Source organism: Schistocerca nitens, chromosome 6 (genome assembly GCF_023898315.1).
Source record: "Schistocerca nitens isolate TAMUIC-IGC-003100 chromosome 6, iqSchNite1.1, whole genome shotgun sequence".
NCBI classification, from domain to species: Eukaryota; Metazoa; Arthropoda; class Insecta; order Orthoptera; family Acrididae; genus Schistocerca; species Schistocerca nitens.
The window spans coordinates 400,125,408-400,152,020 of NC_064619.1; positions in this window are offsets into that span (position 1 = coordinate 400,125,408).

A 26,613-nucleotide genomic window follows, 5' to 3' on the forward strand; every position below is an offset into this window, starting at 1 on the left:
CGCCTAGAACCGCTCGACCACGGCGGCCGGCTGCCACCGCTTAAATTTTGATTAATAATCAGCATTGGCGGCCGAAGACTTCCGACTTAAAAAGTTACCCACATTTTGCCAACGGCCTTGTTAAAAAGGGCGGAAGAGCGGACAGAAGTTCAGGGTGACGTCTTGCCGTTTGGGTAGGAAACTACCCGTAACGGGGTAAGAATCAGCCATGAGGATGCAGAAGGCAATGGAAACCTCTGCGTTAAAGACACGTAATCTTTATCCACAGGACATGCGGCCTGTAGTTGAAAAGGTGTCATGATTATAGCCCCCATTCGAATTTTCGGAAGGTAAGTGCCAAGAGCGAGGTGACCATGAGAAAAAACATGAATAATCAACGACAGGATAACGTTCTACGAGTCGAGGCGTGGAATGTCAGAAGCTTGAATGTTGTAAGGAAGCTAGAAAATCTGAAAAGGCAAATGCAAAGGCTCAGTTTAGATACAGTAGGGGTTAGTGAAGTTAAATGGAAAGAAGACAAGTATTTCTGGTCAGATGAGTATAGAGTGACATCGACAGCAGCAGAGAATGGTATAGCAGGAGTAGGATTCGTTATGAATAGAAAGGTAGGGCAGAGAGTGTGTTACTGGGAACAGTTCAGGGTTATTGTTACCAGAAGCGACATCAAACCAACACCGACAACGATAGTACAGGTATACATGCCAACGCCGACGTGCTTACACCGAATAACGTGCTTATAACGAATATCATGTCTTCAAATATACGAATATGCTATTCCAATTCGTGTTCAACTTTCATGGCATACACTTTACTGTGAGCAAAAACTTTTTTATCCCAGTATGAATCTTCGGTTTGATTTTCAGCCTATTTCTTAATTGATGGCTTAGTTGAATTTTATGTGAGTGTGCCATCATTTAATCCACAATTCACTTTTAGATACCCTGTTACAGGTAAATGCAATTCATCTGTGCTCCACTTTCATAACCCTTTCTAGTGCCATAACGAAATACAAAATAATTGTTTAATTAATCATTTAGTACAAAGAATACATAAGAGAATTCATCATATCATTTCTAATTAGTATTAGGCACTAGGCGCATTTTTAACGCTCGTCATACGGGAAGCTTTCTCAGATTGTAACGGTACAATATCGGAAACATATAGTGAAACATTGTAAGCAACGTCACCACTTTCTTCTTTTCAACTTCCTATGAACGAACCGCAAAGAACTGTCTTAAACTTAGATTATTTCGTGTATATTCACCCATAAAGGAAATATTCATTTATAGCATTAACTCTCTTTGCCACGCCGACAGTAAGTTAGGTGAATGCTACAGCAAATTAATGCTGTCATCAGATGATCTGTTCCTCAACAAACAGAGCTTATAGCACGTAGCTCATGCTGACCTCACTAAATGTCGGTTAGTACTAGAGGTAAGAATTTTATAGCAGTGGTACAAATAATGATCCGGTACAATATAGGCAACTCTTCCTAACAGTAAAGACGGACTTTTACAAGAGGCAAATAAGACTTCTCAGACATATAATTACGCAGGAAAAAATTGGAACCCAACCCACAGAAGCTGAAGACAATTGATAACTTCCCTGTACTGACGTATATAGGGCAGCTGAACGTGTGTTTGGGATTCGCCGGATACTACTTTCGCTTTGTCGCTACTCGTGTATCGAAAACGTGGAGGAAAGATACGGTACGGACTTCGGGAGAGGAGAGCAGACATTTTGTGAAGCTATTTGTTCGGACTTGTTATCAGTACCAATTCTGCACCACCGCATTTCACACTACATTTCATCTAGGATCAGATGGTTGCGAAAACAGTTTCAAGTTCACGAGGTCACCGTTAGTACTGAGCACTGCACAACTGCATTCTTAAGCATAGAACTGCTTCATTGGCCATCGTGTGGTGTTTGAATAAGTACAGATTCTAATTGCTTGGAAGTCACGTAACTGTGTGCATAGACCACAAAGCATTATCAGTTTTAATGAAAACTAAGTGTTTGTGCAACTGCCTGACAAGATGTGTCCTTGCACGTCAGCACGTCAGCCATAAAACTTCAAAACTGATTATACAGGACGTTTGGAGAGTCCCGTTAGAAGCCCCGAGGACTTGTAGAAGGGAGTAAGGGTACAATATTTTGAACAGAAACACATGTCCAGAAACATATCGTTTCCGTTCAGCAGCGGTTTAAATTTAGACGTTTAAGTGATCCACTTATGCTTGAGAAATTGAATTAGGTATGACAAAGAACAATGTTAGGTAACAATTCGAAAGGAACGCTACGAAACATCTACTTATCATGTAAGAATGTTTGTGTATTCCGAAAACGTGTATTACTGTATAGCAGAAGCACAGGCGTTGAATAGGTATCACAGCAGGTCAGACGTCAAGTGAGATTAGGTGACTGTCTGACGTAGTACACGTCAACCTGTCTACCCTACTGCATACAGGTGAAGCAACTCTGAGACTTTACTCATCTCCTCGGCATACTTGGACGTGTTACACATCTGAATTCAAACCGTCGTGGAAGGGAAAGGGTGCGGTACGTTTCCGGACATGGATCCCTATTCCAAATGTTATGTACTCACTCCGCTCTACAATTCCTAGAAGTTTGTACCGGGAATTTCTGAACACAATGTATAGAACGAAAAGAGAATATGGTAACCTGAAAAAGTAGAAGTTAGTGCAGTCCAGTCAGTGGTGAAGGTAATGTTCATGAACTAAATGAAGGATACTGAAGGTGAAAAGACAATAAGAAGCTGTTGAGAAGTATTAGAATCGATCAGGGTGCGCCGGCTGGGGTGGCCGAGAGGTTCTAGGCGCTGCAGTCTGAAACCGTGCGACCGCTACGGTCGCAGGTTCGAATCCTGCCTCGGGCATTGGTGTGTGTGATGTCCACAGGTTAGTTAGGTTTAAGTAGTTCTAAGTTCTAGGGGACTGATGACCTCAGAAGTTAAGTCCCATAGTGCTCAGAGCCATTTGAACCATTTGATCAGGATGCAGATGAGATTTTGTATCTGATGAGAGATGAGTGTGGCGTTCCCTTGGAAGTGAATATGCGCGCTTATTATCGCAAAACCTCATGCTTTATATAATGATGACGAACGAGGCTTAGAGTAACAGGTATTTCATACGTTAATGAACTTCCTGTATGATTTTCGTTTAATGGCATAGCGCCGTTTCAACACATGCAAATCTTCTTAAGCTGCCTCTAAAGCTTGCAATTGAACTGCGATCGTTGGACCTCGCCTTAGTTGCGTGTATTTGGTGCCCTTCAATGATCGCATAGTCTTGATACAATGCTATTCCAGAACTTTTTAAGTTTATGTTTGATAATTATGATCGTGAAAAGTAAGCAGCTTTTTTAAAAAAAAAAACGTAACTTTAGTTACAAACACAATATACAAAATTTAGGTGAGTGTGTCCAATGATCTCTTCAGTGCTAATGCACAGCAGGCTCCAACTCTTACGGGAATCGGCGAAATGCCACAAGTAATGAGGATAACCGGCAAGGGGCCTACTTTAGTAGTGTATGGATAAGTAGCTAGGACAGTCCGCGTAGTTGCGATGACCACTGTGTCCGGATGGTGCAATGCTCAGCGCATCTGCCTAGTATGCGGGAGACCCGGTTTATAAGACCAGTCCGGCACAGATTTTCAACTTTTCCCATAGATTTAATCAATGCCTACTTGCACTCAGTATCTCTAGTTCCTTTGAGTTTACAAACAAGAAACATTAACTGATTATCTCTTGCCTACACACTCTACCAACGTTGCACACGGATATTAAAAAAGTACAAAAGAACATTAAACAATGGAAAATCGAGGCTATAAAAGAACTTTGTATGACAGAACTTAATAATTCTCAGTCTATACTGACTGCAGTGACTGTTTCTTCCGCTACTCACTAGAAATATACTAACTAGCTTTTGTGTTCCTGAACTGTATAAAACCTGAAATGATACTAAAAAGTACCCTTTCATTAACAACAAAAATTCAATTAGCCTAAGGCACCAGTTACGGTGTTACGAGTTTTACTGCATGATCGATTTCGAGACTTCACGACTCATTCCCAGATGCACCTTTGGACACTTGATTCAACGGTTACGTTTTAACCTCCCAGCTCAGATTTCAGTCGAAATAACCCCAACGTACAGGTTGGTTGTGGCTACTGGCATTTTGGCTGGCAACTAGTGTGAAGTGGGAAATACACGTATAACCGTCGAAATCGATTATGTAATAAAACTTGTTGGGTTGGGTTGTTTTGTGGAAGAGACCAAACAGCGAGGTCATCGCTCTCTTTTTATCTCTTTTAATAAATTTCTGTATTTTAACAAAAACACACAGTCCATGTCGAAAATGCTGTTCTTTCTATGGTACGGTAATCGGTTTCAGTCATACATATACCATCTTCAGACCAGAAATATTTCCGATGGTGACGGGTGTTGTCGACCCGCAGAGCCGTCAGTGCTAAAGGACAAGGTCCGTCAACTGCTACTGTATTTTGTTTTGATGATAATGTCCACATGCAGTACCAAAGAAATTTTCTGCATTTCCTTTTCGCAGCACATTTTGTTTTGGAGAAGGTTGAGTCTACTTTTTATTTTAATAGTCATAATGTTCCTTGTCCCTTGAGCTGATTATAATTTTTTGGTAATACAAGAGCGGGATAATCTATAAAACATAGCCATTTTGTTCTGTTGAGCTGTATGTGTACCTTTATGCAGGTCGTCTAGAATCCTTCCCGTGTTTTCTGTTGCCTATTCAGTTCATTTATTGTGCATTTTTCTGGGATTCTGATAATAGGTATTTACGTTAACCATCCGGTAACATACTGTGCACTATTGATGTAAGCCAGCAGTCGACAAGTCAAGACCTGACGGCCTGCAGTTGTTTTATAAATGAATTTTTTGTCTCTCGGAATTATTTTAATTTCACACCAAAATTTCCATACTCGTAAGAAACGACCGTCTGAAACGCAGGCCGTGACGGCAGTTACCGGCCGCGTGCCACTATTGCCGGCCGATGGAGCGAAACAATTTATTAGCATCCACGGCTCTGTACCAAAATACAACTATTTTGTTTTGAATTTCGTAAGTCTGACAGTTTTTTTTTCCACACATGATTGTGCAACTCAATAATACTACCGCTGTTGCAGCGTTTACTCAGTGTTGTGGGCTTAGTTACTTTCACTGATGGCTTAAAAAAAGGAATTTACTGGAGTAAGATACAGTTTTTAACGATATGTGGATAGATTTGTAAATTTTTATTGATTCCAAAGCAAAACCTCTGTCATTAATATGTCAGAATTCTTTCCTGTTCGAAAACATATTCAACTCAAACGCCATCATAAGAGCGGATATAAAGTAAAATTTGAATTTGTTGAGGCTGATTCACGGAAAAATATAATTAATGCACTCGGATCATCAGTATTTAATGAACAAATTGTTTTGTAAGTTCAAGTTCAGAGTAACGAGTAGACTGCACGTGCGAGTTTAACGGTATCCGAAATTCTTGAAAGCCTGGCCGACCATTTACTGGCAGCGAATTAGTAAAATAATATACTTTCATTATGGTTGAGCAGGCGCATCCAGCAAAACAATTCAGTGTGTTTGTCTGTCTGCCAGAAAGTACTCCCAGCATGCTGAAGACTAGTACAACAATTTATGAAAGCAACTTCAGGAAAAGAAACGATTATTCGAACGGTTCCCTTTAGCTGTCAATGACAGTGATGACTTTTCGGATACAGTGCAGCTACTAATATCTGTCCGCGGAACTGATTAGGACTTAAATGCTTTGGATGTGCTTTTACAATTAGACATCTTGAAAGTAATGACTGCCCAGGAAGATTTAGTTCGCCACTTAGAATGAGTGTTAATATTCAATTAACAAGGCTAAAATGGGTAAATATTACTGCGGACGGAGGCAGAAATATATGTGGCCAGAAAAAGGGTCTGGTGGGCAGAAATAAAACCAAACTGACAGATGCAGGTCCATTATTTCAGTGTATTGTCGCACATGAAGCGTAAAGCTGGAAATGTCTTGCACGGAAAGGAGCTATGGACACTGTGATATCCACAGTAAACTTCAGGATACAATGCCAATTTCAACAGTACCTGTCAGATATGGAAGCATATTACGAGATATCTTGTGTTACTCTGAAGTGAGATAGGTAATTGGCGGTGTAGTACCGAAAAGATTTTGTGATCTCAGTAAAGAAACAAGCACATAAATTATATAAAAAGCCAAATGTATTCCGGAACTTATAAATCATCAATAGTCAATAAACATGCGATTTTGACAGCTTTGGCTAATGATTTAAAAACGCTGATTATGAGGCTTTGAAGAAAAAACAAATTAATATCTTATACACACATAGATTTAAAGGCAATCCAAATGAAAAACGACCTCTTCGTAAAACACACTGACGAGGAAAAGCTGGACTATTTCTCAGATTGTAAAAAAAGTAGGGACAAATGTCTATTGGAAAAATGATAAAATGAAATCCACTATAATGCAGTTACACAAACAGTTCAACAAGAGATTTTGTGACTTAGGAAATGTTTTGGTAAACTAAATAATGTTACAGATCTTTTCCATGTGATATTAAGGACGTACCGGATAATTTCCAAATGAATGTGATTGACCGTCAGTCTAATGACACTCTAAAAATCTGTTTCTTATGTCATCATGGCAGTTTGCCATATATTTTTGAAGGACTGAAAAGATTTTCTCGGCAAATAATTATAATTTTTGGCAGCGATTACTTGTGTGAGCAGATTTTTTCACTTCCCAAATGTAGAAAAATAAATGCTTTTCTTGTCCCACAGACGAACATTTGAGTGCCAGTCTGCGAATTTCTGCTACTGCGAATTTCCACAAATAGTGAGTCAAATATGGTGCAAAACTCACATTAAATTTTGGTCACATTAAATTTTGATTTACTCGCACGTACTGTCCTCATTTAATTCGTTTTCCCCCATTTATTAATAAAATGATGATGACGAATAAAATATAAAAGTAAATATTTATGTTTCTGCAATTTTATTATTGTTGATATAACTAAACAAAGGACGGCCCAAATTTATTTCATTTACACTGTATGGCCCTTGCCTGCTAAAATGTTACATCTGAAATGTAAACAGATCTTGGTTTTCTTAGTATAATCACGTCGTTTTAAGAGAAAAGTAGTACAACAGAAATTTGAAAAATATATCCTTTCTGTTTCTTATCACTATTAAGAAAAACCAACAAGGTCTTCTTCTTATAATTATTTTTCATGTGCCGTGGTGTTGCATCGGTGCAGTGTCGGCATGGCTGTTAACTGATTTGGCAATGTTAGTTTAAGGGAGGGCCGGATGACATATCTGTCGCTTTCTAAACGCTAGAAATACGGAATTTTACTATTTGTTGATCTATTCTTTAGAGTTCGAATTTGGTGTTCATGGCAGAGGGTAAGCAAATAATGGTGCTGAGATCGAGTTCTGGATTGTGAAAATACTTCAACATTACATCTGATACGGAATTCGTGGGTTATTTCTACGGAAATTGCTCTCGTCTGCGTCGATAAATGCGCTAGATTCTGCAAATAGCGGAAGTGTTTGGCAACGGCCCTGGCTGCGGAAGAGGAGCGAGGAATGAGAGGAACAGCCGATGTGTCTAATGTGTTGCATAATCCGTAGGCGCGCGGAGGCTGCTGAATAATTCATGCTCTTGTGACAGATCACTACAAGGAACTTGGCTGCCGCATTGCGCGCGTCCTGACTGTAACTCATTTCCTGAACATCGACTGAGAGCGCAGAATACACTTTGCTCGTTTTCCAGTACAGGAAACGAAAGTCTCAAAAATTAGTGAAATAAATACCACGATTTTCACTACAGTTAATGATACAGATAAATATTTGCAAATATAAACAAGAGAAGACATATATCTCGTTAGTGTCATGGGGATATTTAAGTACATTTTTCTTTGCGTGTATACAGTGAGAAAGTGTTGTGAAGATCCTATCTTGTAAAAGACACATTTATCTCGAATTTACCAACACAGCATGCAAAGAAATCCACTTGAGAGCAAAGTAAACTATCTGCTGTAATATGTTTAATTTCGCTATATGATGCTAAGGAACAACTTGAAAAGGAGATAAATCTAAGAACGTTCTCTACAATTTTTTAATCGGGCTATTACACATACAGGGGTTGGACAGAAATATGGAAATTACATGCGGATGCTAGCGAAAGCTGCAAGTTGCGTCGTTGTATTTAATCACTAGCATCTCCTGTGCAATGTCCTAGCCGGCCATAGTGGCCGAGCGGTTCTAGGCCCTACAGTCTGGAACCGCGTGACCGCTAAGGTCGCAGGTTCGAATCCTGCCTCGGGCATAGATGTGTGTGGTGTCCTTAGGTTAGTTACGTTTAAGTAGTTCTAAGTTCTAGGGGACTGATGACCTCAGAAGTTAAGTCCCATAGTGCTCAGAGCCATTTGAACCATTTTTTTGCAATGTCCTCAATACTTGCAGGTATCAGTCGTGGACAGGCAATGTTCTGTGTAGTTGTCAGTGAATTATACAGGAGTAAGCGGATTCCAAAATGGACAAATTGTAGGTGCTCTTTTGATGCGTGCCTCCAAACATAGAGAATCGGAGTGTAATGTGCTTAAAGAGGTGCCGTGTCGGTGATTTATAACGCATACAGGGAAGGCAGAAATATGTCATCCGCTAAGTCACAACACAGCCGAAAGTGTGTGTTGAGCGATGTGACTGATGGTCTGTGGAGGCGATTGTGACAAAAAATATGAGGACGACAGCTGTTACGCAACCTAGTGATAATTTAAATAACGAAAGTCGTCGCCATCTTGAAGCAAACGAGGTATAAAAAGCACAGAATGGAGGAAACAAAATTCATAAGATCAGCGGAATGGAGCAAAATTTTTCAGACAACCACAGGACAGAAACACCCCGTTGTGAAGCTACTGGCACAAAACCAAATCCAGCGATGAACGCGCGGAACTTTGTCTATGAGTGAACGTGTGGGTCTTAGCAGTGCGGTTTTGTCCGTCTATTCTAGCGGTAACCAACCCGCAGAGCTGAATGCCGCACTAGCGAAATTTATCTGCACCGAAACAACACGAAAGGATCTCCAACGGCAGGGACTGCAGCGCAAGCTGGAGCAACGGATGAAAGTTAATTGGTCGGATGAGTCTTGGTTTCCATCAACTTCTGGTCGAGTTTACGTTCCACGTGTGAAGCATGGCTGTGGTCCGGTGATGATTTAAACGGCCGTATCAAGGTATTTCATGGACCACATGGTTAATATTCAAGGTCGCATTATGTAAGCATTTTGGCTGATCCGGTCCATTGCTTGGTATAGGTTCCTCAACAGTAGTGTTGAGTTCCAAAACGATAAAAACCACTTTTCACCCATCTTAGACCATCCGACACGGGCTTTGTGAGCACGAGAATCACTTTCTACATCTCCCCTGGCTCCGAAAGTCATCACATCCCAATTTTATTGAACGTTCATGGTCTGCTTAGGAGAGAAATGTATGTGATCGCTATCCACCTCCATTTTCGTTACCAAGTCTTACCACTGTATCACAGGGCAGTGGTATAAGATTCCCATGAAAACCATACAAACTTCTATTTATCCATTCCGAGACGACTGGAAGTTGTTTTCTTTAATAAAGAGTTTGGTTCAAATGGCTCTGAGCACTATGGGACTTAACATCTATGGTCATCAGTCCCCTAGCACTTAGAACTACTTAAACCTAACCAACCTAAGGACATCCCACACATCCATGCCCGAGGCAGGATTCGAACCTGCGACCGTAGCGGTCGCGCGGCTCCAGACTGTAGCGCCTAGAACCGCTCGACCACCCCGGCCGGCTGTTAAGTAAGAAACGACATTTGGAGTGCAAGTTTCTGAAGGTTGAAATCGTATTTGGTTCAACTAACATTTACATAATGTTAATATGCCATATGTATCGTCCTGACAACGTAACTAGTGGTCCTGCGTACAGCAGGATGTACCATTTCGGAATTTTCGAGCTCATTTTATTTCAATATTTTACTTATACTGTGTGTTGGTTGTGTGTGTTTAATTGTATTTTTTATGGGAGTGCGTTTGTTTCTCTGTGTGGAGCGACTGATCGGAGAAAATGGAGAATTTTGACTGGAGGGAACAGCAAATAATAGTTTCCTGAACTATTTGTAGTGCTGAGATTGAATGAGTGTTCTTTATTCTAGTTGTGTTCTACATCTCGATTTGGTATTGTTTCAGTGGATAACACGTTCAGTGAGTTGTTACTTGTCTTGATTTGGCCATTTATTACCTCCTTGTTTATTGCAAGGGTTCTTTGTACTTCCAAGTTTCCCTCTATTTCTTGGAGTTTCCTGTTGTAGATGTTCATTCCAATGATTTCCCTACCCTTTTCCACGTTACATGGTTCATGCCCTAGCTTTATTAGGTGTAAAGCAGAGGAAGAATGGTTATTTCCATTCTTCCAGTATCTTACATTTTCTTTTTATCCACTTTCGAAATAACTGCCTACCATCAACAGATACACTCATGAGACTTCCTAACAGGCACTAGACTGGGTTGTGTCCTTCGCCATCCCCGCCCCACCGATTTACGTCCATTAACGTCAGCAATATGGATATGGCTCTTAGGCACGAACAGAAGCGAACAGGAAGCTGTTAGCCGTGTATGACCGGGCGACTGGTTTGTTGTCATGTAAAAGCCATTCTAATGTCTCCTGAATTATATGATTCATGTAATTTCGTCAACAACTGCGGTATGGCCAGCTAAAAGCGGATCGAAGTGATAGAATGTCTCCAGTGGTTTGTCATGTAGGCTAGTACTACGCCATGACATCATCCACAAAGACTAGAAAGGAGAAAGATCAGGATATTCTGACAGTGCATGGTAAACAACTTGGATATAAGATTTGTGTAAGAGAGGAATAACAACATCGTCCATTTACTCGCTTCCTACATCCAGCAGGGCGGCCTGACCTACTCCACAAATTCATGAGTTTATATTCAAAATTTGGTAAACATTGAGCCTCTAGATCAACCTTAGGCTAAGGGAGTTATTAGTGTGTCAGACTCCTACAGATAACAACAAACACTCCTGTCCAAATTATGCAAGTGAAGGTCCATAAAATGCAGAGAGGGCGTTCCCGATTGAAGCGTTGCGTTGGCGTTTACCTCATTCCGCAAGCTTTCGACAAAGTGTCCAAGCTCCCGTAGTTTGGAACACCGTAAGTGCAATCTCATTGAAGCTCAGCCCCATTATCCACTGCTGCAACGGGCTGTTGCACTGCAATTAAAGCACGTAAAATTACTCTCCTGATTGAAATCCGGAAAGAATAATTACTCCTCCGAGAACCCGCCACTGTATCCATTGAATAGATACGCAGTCTCTTGTCGGCGACAGATTAAACTGTCCCTGGACTTTAGGACGAATCTCTGGAGCCGAACCCCTTGGGAAAATTGGAGTAACCGTCAGCTTGTTGTATTTACTTGTGCCACCACATATCTACATGTCACTTATATGTCGCGGAAATATCCTCTGGCATAATTCTAAGCAATAAAAAATCACATACCCTTGTATCAAGGCTACATTCATCAAACAAAGGTAAATCCCAATAGATTGGAAAAGTACACATAAAAACACCGCATTATGTATAATTCTTAAAAGTAAAAACAAGAAGACAGCAACATAAAACAATCTCATTAAAGTTTAACTTTCTATTGTATTAAACACACAATGGAAAAGTGATACATATAAAGAATGGAAATCTAAAATTATACCAAGCTGGGGAAAAAAGAATAGCACTTTGACACCTAACCCAAAGAAACTGGAGATTCATAGGGTAGTGGAATTGAAAATATTATTGTTTTATGCACCACGATTATTACCAAACTGGCAGAAAAAACATTTCAGACAATACCACTCGTAGGAAAATGATGTAAAATGGTAGCAATTTGTAGGAGTGGCCCAAATCAAAAATAAAAATATCTGAAATACTAACAGTTCTCAACACAATGCACTATTATAAAAAAAAATATGTGCATTGCGTTGAGTAAGATGAGCAAAAATATTGTTATCAAATTTTCGTTAATCACAGTACGTTGCCAGGGTAACAAATAAAAGAATAGAACTGAAGATTTCTTTTGGATCTTTAGCAAAAGACACATAAAAATATATGAATCAATGTGGTCGAACAAATATTTGTGAAAGTGACTTGTCGTTACTCTTACACAAGCTATTGATACAATAAAGGCTCTGACAACCATATGACATTGGTGCTAGCATTCCTTTCGGAGTATGAGATCGTGGTCTACGGCACTACGCAACGGAAGAGTTCTGGACGAAACGTTAGGAACAGAGGTGTTTCGTGGACCACGACCTTATACCCCGGAAGATTCACCAGCAGCTACGCAAATTCTTCCAGTTAATTGCAGTTTATTTTTCACCAAAACCTGTACTTCTGTACTATCTACATTACTGATAGGAGAGAAGCGCTCATATCAGTCTCACAATCGTAAATAACACATTTGTACTAATAACTAGAACGGCCGGACGAAGTGGCCGTGCGGTTCTTGACGCTGCAGTCTGTAACCGCGAGACCGCTACGTCGCAGGTTCGAATCCTGCCTTGGGCACGGATGTGTGTAATGTCCTTAGGTTAGTTAGGTTTAACTAGTTCTAAGTTCTAGGGGACTAATGACCTCAGAAGTTGAGTCCCATAGTGCTCAGAGCCATTTGAACCATTTGAGATCATTGATTACGAAAGGTGTAGCATTTACGCTGGTGCTTCCCGTGTGCTCTGCTGCGTTGGGGTAGCAGTAACATCATGTGTACTGGCTGTCCCTTTGATCTAGTGGCTTCAAAGTTCGTAACTTCGTCTTCCAGACATTCTTTTCTGATGCATCCTAGTCTGAATTCATACTGTTGCTCTAAATCTGGGCCTTCTGATGACACTCTGCCCAGTCATCAGTACGACAAGATCTTTCAATTGCCTTTATGCCACTGTGCTTCGTTCGCAGACTTGTATGTCGCAATAGATTCCATGTTCACTTCGACCTGCTCAGCATTTCCCCCTAGCTGGCCATTTACCGACCATTAATTCAAGTGGCTTGGCTTCTGGCGTCGCCAGCGAAGAACTTTAACAAATTTTTAGTGTTCGCTTGGTATACCATTCTAGGATACATCTACCCACACCCATCCCATTCAAAAAATTGGCCTTGAGATTTTCAGCTTGGAGTATTTCTGTAACACTCTCAGTATACACATTTCTACACTGTTCTGTCTAATTACCTTCCATTCTCATAGAACAGAATCACATGGACTCTTACAAAACCCCTTTTTCTAAAGCTTTACATTCCATGAGCAACACATCGAGTAACTCACCTTGATTTTTATCGATGCTGTTTCTTGTTTGATAATACAAATTCTCCATGTAATTATTAGTTCATCTAATAGCTTACACATAATGTTTTAATATTCCTTAGATTTATTTAGAAACGAATCAACACTTGTTTGGTGCACACGTAAATCCAGGTGATGTACTGACTTTCGAGTCAAACAGAGACAGATTACACAAATCACCATCAGAACTTCTACACTACTGACAGATGTCACGTTTATGGTTGTGATACACTGATGTTGACAATCTCTATGTTCCTGTATATGCCACAGCATTTGCTCTGCTTTAACTCTCCATACATGTGTTGTTGATAGTTTACAGAGTGTGCATAGAATGTCCGAATTTAGGGTATAACTTAGGAAGGTGTAGGAAGTTTCCGGTAAGCAGCGCCTCTATCGTTTGCTCAGGCCAGTACAACATACGTTCTGTCCATCTGAATGTCGCTGTACCACTAACCATAGCTGGTAAGTTTAATGTCGTGCCCAGTATGTCACTGTCTGTATAATTTTTATAGTATCCTGCTGTTCCACAATTCTGGTCTAGCCATTCCCTTCAACTTCTTGTGCTTATAAAAAATTAAAATTATTACTTCCGGCGAAAAATCTGAGTAAACCCAGACGATCTCTACTCTGAAAATTAGGATGTAGCGTTAGCACTTCCCTTCGACGTTTACCCACTTCAGCATATCCCAAGGGTATCTGTACGTCCCATATCTGTACGCGAGTGTATATCACCTACTCCGGCAGATCTTCATATTTTAGCACTAACATCGCCTTATGTGCTGCAATGACATCACAGCATACCTCTCTCTTTGCTCCATTTCCTGCTGCTTCCCACCTTACTGAGTTGGGGTATTGTAAAGCACTGATACTTCACATTCACTCTCGCTATTACGAATAGAATGAACACATATAACCTGGCTTTGTCGGCTCTCATTTCGACAGTAAACACGTGGAAGAACAGTGCCAAATTTCCATCGGTTGGCTCTAGTATATGTTTTATGTAATCGGATTAAGAACTGTTGTGGTGGCATTACTGTAGAACGTAGTTCTTCGTGGATGGCGTGGATATCTGTCTCGTATAACGTAGTAACTCTCATGTCTTTGTGATTAATACTCTCTGGTATCACTCGCATCGACCTAGTCACAGCGACGCGTACACTCATTGCGCTCAGTCGATTATGCACTGCTTCTAATTCACTGTTTAAACCTGTACAGTATTTCACGTGCTTTTTGTTGGTTCGGCAGTTAATTCTCGCAATATCGTGATATTATTCAGCACATTCTGCTGCAGTTTTGACATTTGTGTGGAACGCCATTCTGCCGTGGACCTGATAGCATCCACAACACTTTACACCTGTTATATAGTGTGGTCCAAATTCCAGTTGGCTCATTGTTGGTTGTGTCAGACATTGTTTTCGGTAGCTTCCCATTAGCATCTAGGAAATCCCTCTTCTTACGTACTACAGTTCTTCATGCCAAGTCCATCATTCTCGTCAGCTGTTCCCTTAGATTTCGATATAAAAATTGTAAACCTTGGTATCACTCTTGTATGTTGGTTGATACTCTCTCGTCTGTGCCTCTTAATGCTACTCCACAAACGCGTCCTGCAATCAACGCACTTCCTTCCTAACTTCCCATGTATTGAAAGACAATCAAATTGGAGAATAGTACTCCAGACTCTAGAGGCTGCGTCTCACGCAGTTGCCACTGTCCTTCTGGTCACGCGCAGGATCAGCAGAATTACGACATTCATCCTGTAGCCCGACTCCATTACGCAGACTGAGAGAAAGCAACCTTTGACACCCCACCACCATGACGTGAAAGGCGAAGTCACTCCGACAGAACTATAGAACCATCACATACAAAACAATATTGAATCTATCCCTTAACATAAGTTATGAACAAAGACTTAAAGGTAAACAAACGCCTGAAAATAGAAGATGAATTGAACAAAGAAACTGCAATACGCACCAATAATATGTATAAAAATAAATACAGAAAAAAATGGCTCTGAGCACTATGGGACTCAACTGCTGAGGTCATTAGTCCCCTAGAACTTAGAACTAGTTAAACCTAACTAACCTAAGGACATCACACACATCCATGCCCGAGGCAGGATTCGAACCTGCGACCGTAGCGGTCTCGCGGTTCCAGACTGCAGCGCCAGAAACGCGCGGCCACTTCGGCCGTCAATAAATACAGTAAACTGCAATGACATAGTAATCTCAATTCTATAGATGTGTTCAAAGTACGTATGGCACGTTAGATGTACTCCATTGACAAGTCGGTCCTTTCTTCACTTCCCCAGATTGCGTATTCCGCACTGCAGATTGTGGTGGTACTTGCAGCACAACATCCACAAATCACTTCAATGGCTTAATGTGTCCTAAACGAATAATCATAGTGTTTACTAGAATCTCTATTTTAACACTGACAGGTTGTCATTTCTACCGCTTGGTAAAATCTCTCGTATCAAGACAGGAATTAATGTCGTTCCCTTGAGTGTGTGCGGATTTGCTACCAGTACCCATTGTAGAAACTTCCCCACACATTGTCCCGTCTTTTCCTGACATTCTAAAGCTTTTGTATTTGTGCATCCTATTTGTCGCCAGTTTTCTTGCAACTTTTACTCGAAGTTTTACACCGATTCAGCTTCATTTCCCAGTTTCAGTCCCATCACACTGAAAGGTAAAGGCATTTTTCTCTCATGTATTATCTTGTACAGTGACAGACCAATAATTATGTGTATTTGGCAACTGCATACAGTGGTCACATAATTCAGGTATACATCACAGTGGTCGTGATTACTACTGATATAATAGCTCAACATCTTCCAAATCAGACAGTGAACTCACTCTGGTCTCCCATTGGCTTGAGCTTGAGAGGGCTTGCCTGCAGCTTGGAAATGCAGGATAGTCAACAAAATTGCTTCATCAAATCTAACATAAAATTAATGTCCTGATCTGAGATTAGAGTGTCAGCAGTCAAATGTTCACCATTTGTTGGGCATCTGTATCTACCTGTTGGTCAGGGATTGCTATCACTGTGTAAGATGTGATATATGTTCTACTATAGTCTATATGAACCTATTTCCTGTTGGTGCTCTACTAAATGGCCATAAAATATCCATCCCAATGATTTGACATAATTAAAATACTCCCAGCAGTGTTTGTAATGGAATCTGTCCATGGCTAAAATCAACCTCTTGTGCATGTAGTCCACAATTCCTGATGTATTGTTCGACATCTCGTTTCCTGGTCCCCCACAAACACCTCCCTCAGTTGTTGTCTGCCCATCACGGTTTTTCAAACGATGATCAAGTGCTTGTTTCAAAAGTTTTTCCGGGAATACTGCAAGTATTACCAATCATAGTTTACTTTTTGTTATACTGCAAAGTAAGCGACCATTTGTGACAATGTGTGGTTGTGACTGGAATATCTGTCAGCGTCAGCTGCCTGTGCTTTGTGCCACTTAGCGATGTTCCTTCTGAGCGCTTGTAGTACCAGAATTTTCCTATTCAAAAGATCTGCCTTGGCATGGCTTTTCCTTGACTAGTACACAACAACATAATCAAATTCTCTCAAACATAAGGCTCATCTCATCAGTCTTCTGCAAGGGTCCTTCAGTCATCGAACCCACTTTAAAGTGATATGATCTGCCACTACTTTAAGCTTTTAACATTATAAGTAAAAGTGGAAGTAATAAATACTGTATATAATTGCCAACACTTCATATAGCTGTCGCGTTGTATTTGCAAGCGGATGTTCTGTACCATATATACTCCGACTAAGGACGCAGCTGACTGCATCATAAAACAGAACGAATTCATTTTCAGAGTTTGGAAATGTCAACACTGGATCCGACGTCAGCATGTTTGAAGGTATCGAACACTGCTTTCAAACAGTAGACCATTGGAGCTGTGCTCCTTTACGTAACAAATGGGTCAAATGTTTGGTAATTTCAAAGAAGTGCTTTGTAAATTTACAATAATAGTTACAGAGACCTGAATAAATTGCGGTTGCTTAGCTATCTGTTATGGTGAACAGTTCCGAACTGTTGACTGGAATTATATATCTATTTGTTGTCACACTTTCCTGACTAACCACGTGCCCAAGACAATTTACCTCCATTGATTCCCCATATAATAGCCTCTGAAATGTGGCTGGTGCACTCTTGAGTTGGAATGGCATTCATTGGTACTACACTACTGGCCATTTAAATTGCTACACCACGAAGGTGACATGCTACAGACGCGAAATTTAACCGATAGGAAGAAGATGCTGTGATATGCAAATGATTATCTTTTCAGAGCATCCACACAAGGTTGGCGCCGGTGGTGAAACCTACAATGAGATGACATGAGGTAAGTTTCCAACCGATTTCTAATACACAAACAGCAGTTGACCGGCGTTGCTTGGTGAAATGTTGTTGTGATACCTCGTGTAAGGAGGAGAAATGCGTACCATCACGTTTCCGACTTTGATAGAGGTCGGATTGTAGCCTATCGCGATTGTGGTTTATCGTATCGCGACATATCTGCTGGCGTTGGTCGAGATCCAATGACTGTTAGCAGAATATGGAATCGGTGGGTTCAGGAGGGTAATACGGAACGCCGTGCTGGATCCCAACGGCCTCGTATCACAAGCAGTCGAGATGACAGGCATCTTATCCGCATGGCTGTAACGGATCGTGCAGCCACGTCTCGATCACTGAGTCAAGAGATGGGGATGTTTGCAAGACAACTACCATCTGCACGAACAGTTCGGCGACGTTTGCAGCAGCATGGACTATCAGCTCGGAGACCTTGGCTGTGGTTACCCTTGACGCTGCATCACAGGGAGGAGCGCCCGCAATGGTGTACTCAACGACGAACCTGGGTGCACGAATGGCAAAATGTCAGTTTTTCGGATGACTCCAGGTTCTGTTTATAGCATCATGATGGCCGCATACGTGTTTGGCGACATCGCAGTGAACGCACATTGGAAACGTGTATTCGTCATCGCCATAGTGGCGTATCACCCGGCGTGATGGTATGGGGTGCACTTCGTTACACATCTCGGTCACCTCTTGTTCGCATTGACGGCACTTTGAACTTTGGACGTTACATTTCAGATGTGTCACGACCCGTGGCTGTACCCTCCATTCGATCTTTGCGAAACTCTACATGTCAGCAGGATAATGCACGACCGCATGTTGCAGGTCCTGTACGGGCCTTTCTGGATACAGAAACTGTTCGAATGCTGCCCTAGCCAGCATATTCTCCAAATGTCTCACCAATTGAAAACGTCTGGTCAATGGTGGCCGAGCAACTGCCTCGTCAAAATACGCCAGTCACTAGTCTTGATGAACTGTGGTACTGTGTTGAAGCTGCTTGGGCAGCTGTACCGGTACACGCCATCCAATCTCTGTCTGACACAATGCCCAGGCCAGAGGTGGTTGTTCTGGGTTCTGATTTCTCAGGATCTATCCACCCAAATTGCGTGAAAATGTAATCAAAATTGGTTCAAATCGCTCTGAGCACTATGGGACTCAACTGCTGAGGTCATAAGTCCCCTAGAACTTAGAACTACTTAAACCTAACTAACCTAAGGACAACACACACATCCATGCCCGAGGCAGGATTCGAACCTGCGACCGTAGCGGTCGCGCGGTTCCAGACTGTAGCGCCAGAACCGCTTGGCCACCAGCGGCCGGCGAAAATTTAATTACATGTCAGTTATAGCATAATGTATTTGTCCAATAAATACCCGTTTATCATCTGCATTAGTTCCTGGTGTAGCAATTTTAATGGCCAGTAGTGTATATATGACATCATGGGATTGTAAGAGCTGTCTTCAGCTGATCTTCCATAGCTACCTCTAGTTGAGGACACACGTTCTTTAAATGCATGTTGCAGAAGTATTTACATGATCCAAGTTGTCCAGAGTCTCATATAGGTTCCGTATGGGATATGCATAGGAGATGGTTTGCGCATTAAGTTACTGGTAGTCACAGAAATACCTGTATTTTCAATTGCCTTTTGGTGAATTCTTGCGGATCTGTATCACAATTGCTCCCTGCAGCCTGTCACTAAATTTAATAACGCCGCCTACTAGTTGTTGGTCGATAAATTCTTCCATTTTCGGTTGCATGCGTTGTGGTATATTGTATGGTTTCATATACAATGAAAGATTATACTCTGTTGGCATCATGTGCTGCATATCCGGTATTGTCGGTAAGGTACCACTTGGATTAACCCTGTGTTGCTCGCGCAGATGGCACTCGTCATCCACATGATATTCCTACTCTATTTTGCATGACAAGGGTGCGTTCATTTTGTTCCGTTTTCACTGCGTTTCTATTAATTCTTCATCCGTTAGCATCAGCGATGACCGTCTTCCAGTCACGCATGATGCATTGTTTATAAAACGTTATTATAGTGTGGAGGACACTGGTCACCCACACGAGCACTATTGCTATAGCCTGTAACAAAGTACCTGTACATTATTTTATTGCTTTCCTAGATTCAATACACCCTTCATTTGCGTAATTTTAGGCACAGCTAATCCAGTTACAGTTAATTTGCCTTTTAGCTACAATATTTATCTACGCGGAATAAATGTCAACATTAGGACAAGGCTTAGCGGACATCCTGATGTGTGCGTGAAATTGTTCTATGCGTTGAGTAAAGATCGTGGGACAGACAGTGCTGACTGACAGAACAAACATGTACGCTACTGACCATTAAAATTGCTACACCAAGAAGAAATGCAGATGATAAACGGGTATTAATAGGACAAATGTATTATTTTGGCGAGAGATCTGGAGAATGTGCTGGCCAGGGCAGCAGTCGAACATTTTCTGTATCCAGAAAGGCGCGTACAGGACCTGCAACATGCGGTCGTGCATTATCCTGCTGAAATGTAGGGTTTCGCATGGATCGAATGAAGGGTAGAGCCACGGGTCGTAACACATCTGAAATGTAACGTCCACTGCTCAAACTGCCGTCAATGCGAACAAGAGGTGACCGAGGTGTGTAAGCAATGGCACCCCATACCATCACGCTGGGTGATACGCCAGTATGGCAAAGATGAATACACGCTACCCATGTGCGTTCACCGCGATATCGCCAAACACGGATGCGACCATCATGATGCTGTAAACAGAACCTGGATTCATCCGAAAAAATGACGTTTTGCCATTCGTGCACCCAGGTTCGTTGTTTAGTACACCATCGCGGGCGCTCCTGTCTATGATGCAGTGTCAAGGGTAACCGCAGCCATGGTCTCCGAGCTGATAGTCCATGCTGCTGCAAACGTCGTGGAACTGTTCGTGCAGATGGTTGTTGTCTTGCAAACGTCCCCATCTGTTGACTCAGGGATCGAGACGTGGCTTCACGATCCGTTACAGCCATGCAGATAAGATGCCTGTTACCTTGACTGCTAGTCATACGAGGCCGTTGGGATCCAGCACGGCGTTCCGTATTACCCTCCTGAACCCACCGATTCCATATTCTGCTAACAGTCATTGGATCTCGACCAACGCCAGCAGATATGTCGCGATACGATAAACCGCAATCGCGATAGGCTACAATCCGACCTCTATCAAAGTCGGAAACGTGATGGTACGCATTTCTCCTCCTTACACGACGTATCACAACAACGTTTCACCAGGCAACGCCGGTAAACTGCTGTTTGTGTATGAGAAATCGCTTGGAAATGTTCCTCATGTCATCTCGTTGTAGGTGTCGCCACCGGTGCCAACCTTGTGTGAATGAAAAGCTAATCATATGCATATAACAGCATCTTCTTCCTGTCGGTTAAATTTTGCGTCTGTAGCACGTCATCGTCGTGGTGTAGCAATTCTAATGGTGAGTAGTCTAGGTGAAAGGTATAATGATTCAGGAACACGAAGTGTGAGAAAGTAAATCACAGATAGAAATCATTTCTGAAGACATATTTTTTTAGGAAAAGACGGAATAGCTAAATGGCGGAAAAATAAATATCTTAATAATGTTAGAACAAAATCTTGTAATATTGTAATATTGTTACGGTTTTACGTGGACCCAAAAATGTTTCTCGTTTAACAAAGACTGAAATAGATATTATGAAGTTATTCTTGGATGAAAACATAATAGACTTTATTGCAATATGTACTAATATCTACAGCAGTGAAGTTAGTGGTAACTATTCTAGGGAAAGGAATGCAAAATGGTCAGATGTTAAGGAGCTCTGAGCTTGAATTGGTTTGTAATATCTGTGTGGATCTCTGAAGCGTTCTAAAAGGAGTTTATCGAAGTGCACTCATGCTCATAAATTGAAGATACTGCTGATACAAGGTGAAACAACGCTCTGGTAGGCGGTTTGCGGGTTTAAATCACCTCGGGGTATGACCATGCGGTGCATTTGACCTGCGGTCGTTGCACGATGGCGCTGGCAGCAGTCCACATACACAGAGGTGTGTTGGTGCATGTCAGATTACGGTGCAGCCAGTAAGTTTTCCGACTTTTTAAAACGTCCTAATGGTGACTGTGTGTTGAACATGGCTCAAAGCACACATATTGATGACGTTATGAGAGGTAGAATACTAGGCCTACTGGAGCCGGGTCTAACACAGCAGGTCGTAACATCGGCCCTCCATGTGCCTCAAAGTTTGATCTCAAGATTATGGCAACGATTCCAGCAGACGGAGAATGTGTCCAGGCGCTTCAGTATTCGACGTCCACAGTGCACAACACGACAAGAAGACCGATATCTCACCATCAGTGCCCGCAGATGGCCACGGAATACTGCAGGTATCGTTCCTCGGGACGTTACCGCAGCCACTGGAACAGTTATCTCCAACACACAGTCTACAGACGACTGAACAGACATGGTTTATTCGCCCGGGGACTTGCAAGGTGCATTTCATTGACCCCTGGTCACAGGAGAGCCAATAAAGCCTGGTGTCAAAAACTCAGTACATGGTCCTTGGAACAGTGGTCCCAGGTTGGGACGAGTTCAGGTATAATATGAAAAGTGATTCTCTCCTCTTTTTCATCTGACGTGGACGCGGAATCATATGCCAACCCCTTAATGTCCTTGTAAGGGACCTGTATAGAGGTCGTGGTTTGATGGTGTTGGGTGGCATTATGAATGGTGCACGTACACCCCTGCATGGCTTAGACAGAGGAACTATAACAGGTCAGTATGTCGACCTTTTCAGGGGTGCAGTGGGTCCTACCTTCCTCCTGATGGATGATAACGCACGGCCCGACCGAGCTGCCATCGTGGAGGAGTACCTTGAAACAGAAGATATCAGGTGAATGAAGTGGCCTGCCTGTTCTCCCATCGAGCACGTCAGGGATTCTCTCTGTCGACGTTTCGCTGCACCTCTTCAAACCCCTAGGATACTTCAGGAGCTCCGACAGGCACTGGTGCAAGAATGGGATGCTATACCCAAGCAGCTGCTCGACCACCAGATCCAGAGTATGCCAACCCGGCCTGTGTACGTGTGCATGATGATCATATCCCGTATTGATGTCGGCGTACAAGCGCAGGAAACAGTGGCTTTTGGTAGCACAGGAGTTTCGGGATGGTTTTCTCAACTGATCACCAATACCGTGGACCTACAGATCTGTGTCGTGTATGTTCCCTATGTTCCTATGCTATTAGCGCCAGTTTTGTGTAGTTCCACGTTGTGTGGCACCACGTTCTGCAATTATCCTTAATTTATGAGCTTGAGTGTAGTTGGATAACTCAAAAGAAATGGTCTTGAATTATGTTACTTATCCTTAAGTGGAACCCGATTCATGTTGTACTTACGATTTCAGGGATTTGATCGTTTATTTCATAGTGAACTTCACAGAGAAACTGACAATTTGGCTGCCGTCAGAGAGGTGCTGGAGCTATTTACGAACAGGTGCCAAAAATATTTATCACCTAGTATATGCCATACTGTTTTTGCATATTAAACATACTATACTTAGATATAAATAAAACACTTCTAGACTCTTTCATGTGCACCGTTCAAAGTGTCCAAATAGCCATTTACGTTGTGGATGACCCCTGTCATCTGTGCGAGTTACCGTGTCCGATATTATCACCCCAACAATGGAGAGTTAAATAAATCCGTGTGATACCGTAACAACGTTTCCAGCACTATTGCATCATTCCCTGTGAATGTCATACTTTATCACATAACGCAGGTGTTTCGACGGTTTACTTGCGATATCGTAACACTTGCAGCTGATGCCCTTAGAGGTAACGATGACTCACCGAGTTCAACTATACATTGGGAAATGTCAGTTTTTGTACAATGTTTAACAAGAAAGTTGAGTACCAGGACCAGACAGAATTTTCCTCCAACAAGCGGTCACACTTCCACATGTTCCCCAAAATGCTTAGTTCCCATGCTAAAGGTCATCAGTATTATTCCCACTGACCTCACGTTACTATCACACACTCCATTCAGCCTATACTATGGAGACCTAAATGACTTTCTGCCCAAGAGATACAGAAAGACGACCGACACATGAGCTCCTGTGTCCGCTTGAAATTACTGTTCTTTGCCATCCGCTTTGCGAAGAAAGCAGCATTCCACCTCTGTTCCATGTTTTCTTCCAGCATCTAATCATTCACCTCTCCACTTCAAAACATTTTGGCTGAAGACGTTACTTCCTAATGTGGCCTATATGCCCATATCCGTAACACGTTTCCTCAGAGGAGCTAACGCGGCTGTCACTCTGCCTTTGTGAGGCAATGACGATATTAGTAGCCGCAAGTAAATTACCTGGGTTCACCAGTCTGCCTTCCTTGACATGTCAGCAGAAATACCCTTACAGATACATCCAGAGCCCTATTCTCTGCCTCATGGAGGATGACTGTCGGCCTCTACATCGCGTATTAGTTCGTACGTTTGCCCATTCAATTTCCTAATTCTGTCTAAAAAAGTCTACTGATTTGCCGTGTTTCTGCGACATTCCACTGATTCGTTCTCTGAAAAACCTTGCGCTGTTCTGCTTCCGATAGAACGACTAGCCTATTAGCAAGCTCCCCCCCCCCCCCCCAACCATAGACCTTGCCGTTGGTGGGGAGGCTTGCGTGCCTCAGCGATACAGATAGCCGTACCGTAGGTGCAACCATAACGGAGGGGTATCTGTTGAGAGGCCAGACAAACGTGTGGTTCCTGAAGAGGGGCAGCAGCCTTTTCAGTAGTTGCAGGGGCAACAGTCTGGATGATTGACTGATCTGTCCTTGTAACACTAACCAAAACGGCCTTGCTGTGCTGGTACTGCGAACGGCTGAAAGCAAGCCGAAACTACGGCCGTAATTTTCCCGAGGGCATGCAGCTTTACTGTATGAATAAATGATGATGTCGTCCTCTTGGGTAAAATATTCCGGAGGTAAAATAGTCCCCCATTCGGATCTCCGGGCGGGGACTACTCAGGAGGACGTCGTTATCAGGAGAAAGAAAACTGACGTTCTACGGATCGGAGCGGGGAATGTCAGATCCCTTAATCGGGCAGGTAGGTTAGAAAATTTAAAAAGGGAAATGGATAGGTTAAAGTGGGATATGGTGGGAATTAGTGAAGTTCGGTGGCAGGAGGAACAAGACTTTTGGTCAGGTGAATACAGGGTTATAAATACAAAATCAAATAGGGGTAATGCAGGAGTAGGTTTAATAATGAATAAAACAATAGGAATGCGGGTAAGCTCCTACAAACAGCACAGCGCACGCATTGTTGTGGCCAAGATAGACACGAAGCCCACGCCTACGACAGTAGTACAAGTCTATATGCCAACTAGCTCTGCAGATGACGAAGAAATTGAAGAAATGTATGATGAAATAAAAGAAATTATTCAGATAGTGAAGGGAGACGAAAATTTTACAGTCATGGGTGACTGGAATTCGAGAGTAGGAAAAGGGAGAGAAGGAAACGTAGTAGGTGAATATGGATTGGGGGTAAGAAATGAAACAGGAAGCCGATTGGTAGAATTTTGCGCAGAGCATAACTTAATCATAGCTAACACTTGGTTCAAGAATCATAAAAGAAGGTTGTATACATGGAAGAACCCTGGAGATACTAAAAGGTATCAAATAGATTATATAATGGTAAGACAGAGATTTAGGAACCAGGTTTTAAATTGTAAGACATTTCCAGGGGCAGATGTGGACTCTGACCACACAATCTACTGGTTATGAACTGTAAATTAAAACTGAAGAAACTGCAAAAAGGTGGGAATTTAAGGAGATGGGACCTGGATAAGCTGACTAAACCAGAGGTTGTACAGAGTTTCAGGGAGAACATAAGGGAACAGTTGGCAAGAATTGGGGAAAGACAGTAGAAGAAGAAAGGGTAGCTTGGAGGGATGAAATAGTGAAGGCAGCAGAGAATCAAATAGGTAAAAAGACGAGGGCTAGTAGAAACCCATGGGTAACAGAAGAAATATTGAATTTAATTGACGAAAGGAGAAAATATAAAAATGCAGTAAATGAAGCAGGCAAAAAGGAATACAAACGTCTCAAAAATGAGATCGACAGGAAGTGCAAAATGGCTAAGCAGGCATGGCTAGAGGACAAATGTAAGGATATAGAGGCTTATCTCACTAGAGGTAAGATAGATACAGCCTACAGGAAAATTAAAGAGACCTTCGGAGAAAACAGAACGTATGAATATCAAGAGCCCAGATGGAAACCCAGTTCTAAGCAAAGAAGGGAAAGCAGAAAGGTGGAAACAGTATACAGAGGGTCTATACAAGGGCGATGTACTTGAGGACAATATTATGGAAATGGAAGAGGATGTAGATGAAGATGACATGGGAAATATGATACTGCGTAAAGAGTTTGAGAGAGCACTGAAAGACCAGAGTCGAAACAAGGACCCGGGAGTAGACAACATTCCATTAGAACTACTGACGGCCCTGGGAGAGCCAGTCCTGACAAAACTCTACCATCCGGTGAACAAAATGTATGAGACAGGTGAAATACCCTCAGACTTCAAGAAGAATATAATAATTCCAATCCCAAAGAAAGCAGACGTTGACAGATGTGAAAATTACCGAACTATCAGTTTAATAAGTCACGGCTGCAAAATACTAACGCGAATTCTTTACAGACGAATGGAAAAACTGGTAGAAGCCGACCATGGGGAAGATCAGTTTGGATTCCGTAGAAAGATGGGGACACGTGAGGCCGGCCGCAGTGGCC